At 46.2% G+C, this 10407-nt stretch overlaps 1 pseudogene; it reads right to left on the bottom strand.

The window, feature by feature from the left end:
* Positions 1-4742: 4742 nt before the first annotated feature.
* Positions 4743-7877, bottom strand: LOC124891922 (annotated as a pseudogene).
* Between the last annotated feature and the right edge of the window lie 2530 nt (positions 7878-10407).

Genomic DNA, 10407 nt, shown 5'->3' with positions numbered 1-10407 from the left:
ATTTTTATTTACAAAACAAGCATAGGTTCCCTCGACACACATCGTGAACCGGGCGCGACGGAAGTCTGTTGATTTAAATATTCCTTGGCACTTTCCGCGTTGGGGACGAAGGGGAGGCACTCGTGCGGACTGTCGTAGCACCCCTCCCGCACAGACTCCCCAGTTGTAAAACACGTTCGCGGGTTGTTCTGCTGTGCAAGTTTCGACAATGATCCTTCCGCAAGTTCATATATGCAAAACCTGTTACAAATTCTCCTTCCTCTAAATGATAAGGTTCAATGGACTTTTCGCGACATCACGAGCAGTGAACCGCCCACGCTACCGTGATCTGAACATTTCACTGGATCATTCAATCGGTAGGAGCGACGGGCGGTGTGTACAAAGGGCAGGGACGTAGTCAATGCGAGCTGATAACTTACGCTTACTAGGATTTCCTCGTTGAAGACCAACAATTGCAATGATCTATCCCCATCACGATAAAATTTCATAGATTACCCGGGCCTATCGGCCAAGGCTATAAACTCATTGAATACATCAGTGTAGTGTGAGTGCGGCCCAGAACATCTAAGAGAATCACACACATGTTATTGCCTTAAACTTCTGCGTCCTAAAAGGTCGTAGTCCGTTTAAGAAGCTGGCCGTAAAGGGATACCTCTGCATATCTAGTTAGCAGGATGAGGTCTCATTCATTAATGGAATTAACCAGACAAATCGCTCCACCAACTAAGAACGGCCATGCACCACCACCCATAGAATCCAGAAAGAGCTCTCAGTCTGTCAATCCTTACTATGTCTGGACCGGGTAAGTTTCCCCGTGTAGAGTCAAATTAAGCCACAGGCTCCACTCTTGGTGGTGCCCTTCCATCAATTCCTTTAATTATTAGCCTTGCGACCGTACTCTCCCCGAAACCTAAAAACTTTGATTTCTCGTAATGTACCGGCGGAGTCCTAAAAGCAACATCCGCCGATCCCTGGTCGGCATCGTTTATGGTTGAGACGGCCACTTTCCTACCATCAAAACATGATAGGATGGAAATTTGAATGATATGTCACCGGCACGATGGCCGTAAGATCCATTTATTTATCATCAATCATCGCAGCAACGGGCAGAGCCTACATCAAACTTTTATCTAATAAATGCATCCCTTTAAGTAGTCGGGGTTTGTTTCACGTATTAGCTTTAGAATTACTACGGTTATCGGAGTAGTAGATACTATCAAATAAACTATAACTGATTTAATGAGCCATTCGCAGTTTCACAGTCTGACTTTTTTCATACTTACACATGCATGGCTTAATCTTAAAGACAAGTACATGAATACTGCCAGGATCAACCAGGTACCATTCCTCATCGATGCCGACGTCGCATGAGCCCGGCCTGCCTGTCAGGCGCAGGCAGATTCAACGTGAGCGCGACCATTGTTTGAAAAGAACATCATACAGGATAGATAGGAGTCGATAAAGACCCCATGCCACTGCATCTATCGTATCTGAGAATCCTGACCGCCGCTCATGGACCATGACCGCACGACGAAGCTTCAAAGGCCTGGGACACGAGGGCAGCCTTTTGATTCACCCCATGCATGAAATGCGAGGTGTGAAAGAAAATCGATAAAACTTGATAATGCCTGGCCATTATGTATGCAACATAGGAAATTGACTTCAAGCAAACCTAAATTGCGCTTACCAGAAACATCCGCCGATCCCTGGTCGGCATTATTTATGGTTGAGACTAGGACGGTATTTGACCTCCTTCGAGCCCCCAACTTTCATTCTTGATTAATGAAAACATATTTGGAAAATGCTTTCATAGTTGTTCGTATTTCATATATCCAATAATTTCACCTCTAACTATGAAATACGAATGCCTCCGACTGTCCCTATTAATCACTACTCTGATCCCGAAGGCCAATGTAATAGGACCAAAATCCTATAATATGATCCCATGCTAATGTATACAAAGCATAGGCTTGCTTTAAGCACTCTAATTTCTTCAAAGTAACAGCGTCGGAGGTATGACCCAGCCAGTTCAGGGCAGGAGTACATCACCGACAGAAAGGACGAAACGACCAATGCACACCATAGGCGGACCTGTCGGCCAATCCCAAAGTCCAACTTTGATCTTTTTAACTTCAAAAACTTAAATATACGCTATTGGTGCTAGAATTACCACGGCTGCTTGCACCAGACTCTCTCTCCAATGGATCCTCGTTAAGGGATTTAGATTGTACTCATTCCAATTACCAGACTCATTGAGCCCAATATTATTATTTATTGTCACTACCTCCTTATGTCAGGACTAGGTAATTTGTGCGCCTGCTGCCTTCCTTGGATGTGGTAGCCATTTCTCAGGCTCCCTCTCCATAATCGAACCCTAATTCTTCATCACCCGGCACCACTATGGTAGGCCACTATCCTACCATTGAAACTTGATAAGACAAAAATTTAAATGATGCATCGCTGGAACGATGGTCGTGCGATCTGTTGAGTTATCACGAATCATCGCAGCAATGGGCAGAGCCTGCGTCTACCTTTTATCTAATAAATGCATCCATTTCGAAAGTCGGTGTTTGTTGCACGTATTAGCTCTGGAATTACTACTGTTATCTGAGTAGTAGATACCATCAAATAAACTATAACAGATTTAATGATCCATTCATAGTTTCACAGTTTGAATTTGTTCATACTTACACATGCATGGCTTAATCTTTGTGACAAGTATATGACTATTGGCAGGATAAACTAGGTAGTATTCTTCATCGACGCAGGAGTCGCATGAGCCCGGCCTGCCCGTGATGGCACAGACATATTTCAGGTCAGCGCGACCGTCGTTTGCAAGGAGCATCGTACAGGGAAGATAGGAGTCGATAAAGACCCCATGCCCACTGTGTCTACCACATCCGAGAATCCTGATCGCCCCTCATGGACCATGACTGCATGAAGTAGCGAGAAAGGCGTGGGACACGAGGGCAGCCTTTCTATTCACTCCATACAAGAAATGCGAGTGGCAAAAGGTGATCGATAAAACTTGATAACACTTAGGCATTAGGTATGAAGCACAGGAAACTGACTTCGAGCAAACCTAAATTGCGCTTTCCCCATGACTGTGATGGCAAGCGGGTCAGGACATTGCTGATCGACCAGAGATCCAACCTAACCGTAAATACCAAACACAACTCACGCACCATGCGTCAAAATGCTCCATTGATGGACGCCTAACACCGGCCCCAATGCCCAACAATAGATGTCGTGCGCTGCTGCCCATACGGATGTTACAACACAGAAGCAAGTCCCGCTTGACATGATAGCCCACCTTTGAGGGGGCAGAGGAGATGAAGGCACATCGAGGCTTATGCACGAGCGCCGCCCATGTCGGCTGCCGGCGCTCGCCACGGATTCATTAAGAAAATATTTTTTTTCAAATATCATTTATGAAAATTCAAAATCTAAGTAAGAATAATTTGACAATAGAAATATTTATAAAAATATAAAAATAATGTGGGGACATTAGAAAAATCGCCCAGAATAAAACAGATAAGAACAACCCCAAAATATAAATATTAGAATGAAATAACCTTAAACCAACAATTGAGTGCATATCTGTACGAATAACGTAATGATATAAAATATTATATTTAAGGATATTAAATAAAAATTAGAAAAAAAGAAGACGGGACATTAATAAAACCATCACAACATATGAGGTAACATTTAAATATATTTAAACTAAATAATTAGATCGGATATGAAAAAAAATAAGCATGCAACAGTGAGGAAGATAGATGAACGTCAGGAAAATATTAGAATGATCGAACGTAGTTTTACGCTCTTTAGATTTTGGCATGGTGGTTCCTTGCTGTCATAGTGGAATGGTGCCACGGTGCTATGGTGCCACGGTGCCTTGGTGCCTTGGTGCCTTGATGCCATGGTGCCATGGTGCCTTGGTGCCACGGTGCCTTGGTGCCTTGGTGCCATGGTGCCACGGTGCCACGGTGCCTTAGTGCCTTGGTGCCACGGTGCCTTGGTTCCATGGTGCCACGGCGCCATGGTGCCTTGGTGACATAGAGCCATTGAGCGATGGTGCCTTTGTGCCATGGTGCCACGGTGCCTTGGTGCCTTCGTGCCACTATGCCATGGTGCCACGGTGCCATGGTACGATGGTGCTTTTCTGCCCGGTTCCATGGTGCCATGGTGCCTTGGTGCCACGGTGCGTTGGTGCACGGTGCCACGATGCCTCGGTGCCTTTGTTCCATGATGCGTTGGTACCATGGTGCCTTTGTCCCTTGGTTTCATGGTGCGTTGGTTCCTTGTGCCCATGATGATTTGGGGGCGAATATGCCGATACACGGATATCCAACTTGACAAAGATACTACTATGGTAGGCCACTATATGACCGTAGGCGTTTGTCATTGGACGTGTCTCTAGCATTGCACTCGATGGTCACAAAAACCTCTAATTGCGACATGCCTCCATGCACCGACGTTGTTCTTGGTGCATCGCTGAGCACTTAAGTCATACTCTGCATCGCGGAAAACCTCTAGTTGCGATACCGTTGTTTTGTTCGAAAGGCCACTTGATATCATATACTTAACAATTTGGAATGGAATGCACGCGACACTTGAAAAACAAGTGGCTAACTTGGGTAAGGTGAACTCACAACACTTAGTGGGATTTTTCAAGGACAGATGCACAAACCTCCTTCGGAGATGGACGAAAAAATAATTGGATTAGATGGGAAGGGACGAACCAGAGCGACAAAGGGATGAATCTAAGTGGATCGTGGCAGCAAGGCCACTCTTCAACTTACAATCCCCCGTCGCATATTTAAGTCGTCTGCAAAGTAGTCTACCCGCCGATCGATGGAAATTATACTTCAAGGTGTCTAACATGACTCTTCCGCTGCGGTGGCTTAGCAAACGACACGTGCCCTTGGGGGATGAGGCCTCTACTGCGGGTCGGCAAGCGGACAGCGGGCGCATGCATTGCTTCTAGCCTAGATTCTGACTTAGAGGCACTCAGTCATAATCCAGCACATGGTAGCTTTATGCCACTGGCTTTTCAACCAAGCGTGATGACAAATTATGTGAATCAACATTTGCTCTCGTACTAGGTTGAATTACTACTGCGACACTGTCATAAGTAGGGTAAAACTAACCTGTCTCACGACAATCTAAACCCAGCTAACATTCCCTATTGGTGGGTGAACAGTACAACACTTGGTGAATTCTGCTTCACAATGATAGGAAGAGCCGACATTGAAGAATGAAAAAGCAATGTCGCTATAAACGCTTGGCTGCAACAGGCTAGTTATCCCCGTGGTAACACTTTTCTGACACCTCTAGCTTCGAATTTTGAAGGTCTAAAGAATCGTTAAGCGACACTTTCATGGTTCGTATTCGTACTGGAAATCAGAATCAAACGAGCTTTTACCCTTCTGTTCCACACGATATTTCTATTCTCTTTGAGCTCATCTTAGGACACCTGCGTTATCTTTTAACAGATGTGCCGCCCCAGCCAAACTCCCCACTTGACAATGTCTTCCGCCTGGATCGGCCCGCAGAGCGACCCTTGGGTCCAAAAGGAGGGGCAGTGCTCCGCTTTTGACTCACAAAATAAGTAAAATAATGTTAAAAGTAGTGGTATTTCACTTTCGCCTTTCAAAGTAGAGTCAAGATCAAGAGGGTCTTCTTTCCTAGCTGATTCTGCCAAGCCTATTCCCTTGGCTATTGTTTCGCTAGATAGTAGACAGGGATAGTGGGAATCTCGTTAATCCATTCATGCGCATCACTAATTAGATGACGAGGCATTTGGCTACCTTAAGAGAGTCATATTACTCCTTCCGTTTACCCGCACTTGGTTAAATTTCTTCACTTTGACATTCAGAGCACTGGGAAGAAATGACAATGCATGAACATCCGTTGTGACCATCATAATCCTTTGTTTTAATTAAACAGTCGGATTCCCCTTGTTCGTACCAGTTTTGAGCTGGCTGTTTGACGCGCGGGGAAGGCCCCCGAAGGAACCGTTCCCAATCTGTCCCCCAACCGGCATATGGTGACCCGCTCATACTGTAGGAGCAGCTCGAGTAGTCCACCGACAGCCGACGGGTTGAGGACTGGGACCCCCATTCCCAGCCCTCAATGCCAATCATTTTCTAGAAGTAATGGATCCATTTTGCAGACTTCCCTTGCCTACATTGTTCCATTAACCAGAGGTTGTTCCCCTTGGAGACTTGATGTGGATATGATGAAAACCATGTGTGGATGACATTCGGTCATTTGGATTTTCAAGGGCTGCCAGAAGTGCATCGGACACCAGGAGATGTGCGGTGCTCTTCCAGCCTCTGGACCCTACCTCCAGTTGAGCTGATTCCAGGGTGGGCAGGCTATTTACCAAAAAAGATAACTCTTCTTGAGGCTCCTGCTGACGGCTCCAAACTTCCTAACATTGTCGTTGACCGCCATGTCCTGGTCCATGAATTTTAACCTGATTCCTTTTCGGAGTACGCGTGAAATGCGCTATCTGTCGTGGTTTTCCCGACCCTTAGGATCGACTAACCCATGTGCAAGTGCCATTCACACGAAACCATTCCCCTCTTCAGCCTTCAAAGTTTTCATTTGAATATTTGCTACTATCACCTATATCTGCACCGATGTCCTCCTACTTATCGGGGCATGGAACTTTCCCCGACGGCCGGGTATAGGTCACCCGCTTAAGTGCTATCCATTTTTGGGTCTTGTTTATTCGGCAGGTGAGTTGTTCCACACTCCTTAGTGGATTTTTACTTCCATGAACACCGTCCTGCTGTCTTAATCGACCAACACCCTTTGTGGGGTCTAGGTTAGCGCACAGTTTAGCACAGTAACCCGGCTTTTGGTTCATCCCGCATCGCCAGTTCTGCTTACCAAAAATGGCCTACTTGGAGCTCTTGATTCTGTGGCACGGATCGACAAAGCAGTCGCAAGACGTACACCCAAGTCAGACAAACGATTTGCATGTCAGTATCGCTGCGGGCCTCCACCAGAGTTTCCTCTGGCTTCGCCCCGCTCAGGCATAGTTCACTATTTTTGTGGTCCCAACAGGTATGCTCACACTCAAACCCTTCTCTGAAGATCAAGGTCAGTCGGTGGTGCACCCCTTGGGGGGATACCACCAATTAGTTTCCTTACGCCTTACGGGTTTACTCGCCCGTTGACTCACACACATGTCAAACTCCTTGGTCCATTTTTCAAGACGGGTTGAATGGGGGATCCTACAGGCCAGAATCCATAGCTCGCAGATGTCGAAGCATGCCGGAGCTGCCTGCCACAATCGATAGGACAGCGTTCCACGAGCGTATCAAGAGCCCGAGCTTTGGATGCCCCCCAATCCACGCTGGTCCGTGCCCCTAGTCGATCGACGAACCGGCTCGTCCCCATTCCATATCCAACTGGGGTGCATCGCCGGTCCCCATCCGCTTCCCTCCCGATAATTTCAAGAACTCTTTGACTCTCTTTTAAAAGTCCTTTTCATCTTTCCCTCACGGTACTTTTTCGCTATCGGTCTGTCGCTCGTATTTAGCTTTGGACAGAATTCACTACCCGATTTGGGCTGCATTCCCAAACAACCTAACTCGTACACAGTGCCTCATTGTGCGATAGGGTCCGGGCAAAATGGGGCTCTAACCTTCTCTGGCGCCCTATTCCAGGGGACTTGGGCCCAGTCTACCGCTGAGGATGCTTCTCAAAACTATAATTCGAACGACGAAGTTGCCCGATTCTAAGGGTGGGTTTTTCCCGATTTGCACGCCGTTACTAAGGGAATCCTTGTAAGTTTCTTTTCCCCCACTTATTGATATGCTTAAACTCAACAGGTAATCCTGCCTGACACGCGATGGGCTATAGCCGCGACAACAATGAGAGTTGAGTTAAAACTACCACTTTCCGCGACATCCGTCGATCTGGACTCGTATTTAGGCCATCCACGAGCTCGAGGTGCACTAGAGTCTAGTATTCACCCTACCATAAAAGTGAGCCCCATGATTGAGTCGCGATATGAGGGGGCAACGCGATGCGTTATTCCCAGGCAGACGTGCCCTCGGCCTAATGGCTTCGGGCGCAACTTGCGTTCAAATACTCTATGGTTCACGGGATTCTACAATTCACAACAAGTATCATATTTTGCTACATCGATGCAAGAGCGGAGATATCTATTGCCGAGAGTCGTTTTAGTTTACAAAAGAAGCATAGGTCCCCCCGATGCACGTGATGGACGGGGTGCGAGGGGCATCCTATTGATTTAAGTATTCCTTGGTGCTTTTTTCACCGGGGACGAGGGGGAGGCGCTCATGCAGAGTGCCGTAGAATCCCGCCCGCACAGAATCCCCAGTTGTCAAAAATATTTGCGGGTTATTGGTGCCATGATCCTTCCGCAGGTTCACTTACAAAAACCTTGATACGAATTCTCCTTTCGCTAAATGATAAGGTTCAATGGACTTCTCGCAATGTCGCGGGTAGCGAACCACCCACATCGCCGCGATCCAAATATTTCACTAGATCATTCAATCGGTAGGAGAGACGGGTAGTGTATTCAAAGGTCAGAGACATAGTCAACGCGACCTGATGACTTGTGCTTACTAGGAATTCCTTGTTGAAGGCCAACAATTGCAATGATCTATCCCAATCACAATGAAATTTCAAAGATTACCCGGGCCTTTCGCCCAAGGCTATAAAGTCATTGAGTACATCAGTGTAGGGCGCGTGTGGCCCAGAACATCTAAGGGCATCACAGACCTGTTATTGCCTCTAACTTCTACAGCCTAAAAGACCGTAGTCCCTCTAAGAAGCTGGCCGTGAAGGGATACCTCCGTATAGCTAGTTAGTAGGCTGAGGTCCTATTCGTTAACGGAATTAACCAGAAAAATCACGCCACCAACTAAGAACAGCCACTCACCACCACCCATAAAATCAAGAAAGAGCTCTTAGTCTTTCAATCGTTACTGTGTCTAGATCAAGTAAGTTTCCCCGTATTGATTAAAATTTAGTTGCAGGCTCCACTCCTGGTGGTGCCCTTCCGTTAATTCCTTTAAGTTTCAGCCTTGCGACCATACTCCCCCCGGAACCCAAAAACTTTGATTTCTGATAAGGTTCCGGCAGAGTCCAAAAAGCAACATCCGCCGATCCCTCATCGACATCGTTTATGATTGAGATGAGGACGGTATCTGATCGCCTTCGAGCCCCCAACCTTCGTTCTTGGTTAATGAAAAAATCCTTGGAAAATGCTTTCGCAGTTGTTCGTATTTCATGAATCCAATAATTTCACCTCTGACTATGAAATAGAATGCCCTCAACTGTCCCTGTTAATCATTACTCCGATCCAGAAGGCCAACGTAATAAGACCGAAATCCTATAATGTTATCCCATGCTAATGTATACAGAGCGTACGCTTACTTTAAGCACTCTAATTTCTTCAAAGTAATAGCGTCGGAGGCACGACCCGACCAGTTAAGGGCAGGAGCGCATCGCCGACAGAAGGAACGAGATAACCAATGCATACCATAGGCGGACCGTCCAGCCAATCCCAAAGTCCAACTTTGAGATTTTTAACTGCAACAACTTAAATATACGCTATTGGTGCTGGAATTACCGCGGATGCTGGCCCCAGACTCTCCCTCCAATGGATCCTCGTTAAGGGATTTAGATTGTACTCATTCCAATTACCAGACTTATTGAGCCCGGTGTTATTATTTATTGTCACTACCTCCCCATGTCAAGATTGGGTAATTTGCACGCCTGCTGCCTTCCTTGGCAGTTTTATAGTCTGAATTTGTTCATACTTACACATACATGGCTTAATCTTTGAGACAAGCATATGAGTACTGGCAAGATCAACCAGGTAGCATTCCTCATAGATACCGGAGTTGCATGAGCCCGGCCTGCCCGTGAAGGCACAGATGGATTCAAGGCAACCGCGATCGTCGTTTGGAAGGAGCATCGTACAGGGCAGATAGGAGTCAATAAAGACCCCATGCCCATTTCCACACTGGCAGCTCAATCTCTTAAGAAAACCTACAAGGCCTTAAGTTCTCCAGTTTCAATTGGTGACATACCATGCAGTTAGCCACAAAATTGGCCACATCCTATTTTATATTATTCCACCAATAATTCTCCTTAAGGTTATGATAAATCTTTGTCAAACCAGGAAAGACCATATACAGTGACTCAAGGGCCCCGGCCACAAACCTCCTTCTTAAACCATCAACAGTGAGAACGCACAACCTCCTATGGTCCCTCAAGGTACCATACCCATGAATCTTGAAAACCATCACATTATACCTACCTATATCATTCTTGACTAATATTATGATAGGATCCATCACTTATTTCTCTTTTACCTCAGCACAAAGAGATGACTTCGCTACTGCTTTG

This window comes from Capsicum annuum, unplaced genomic scaffold (genome assembly GCF_002878395.1).
Source record: "Capsicum annuum cultivar UCD-10X-F1 unplaced genomic scaffold, UCD10Xv1.1 ctg4243, whole genome shotgun sequence".
Taxonomy (NCBI): Eukaryota; Viridiplantae; Streptophyta; class Magnoliopsida; order Solanales; family Solanaceae; genus Capsicum; species Capsicum annuum.
The sequence above is the reverse complement of the archived record's forward strand: the minus strand, read 5'-3'. Positions and strand labels throughout refer to the sequence as shown.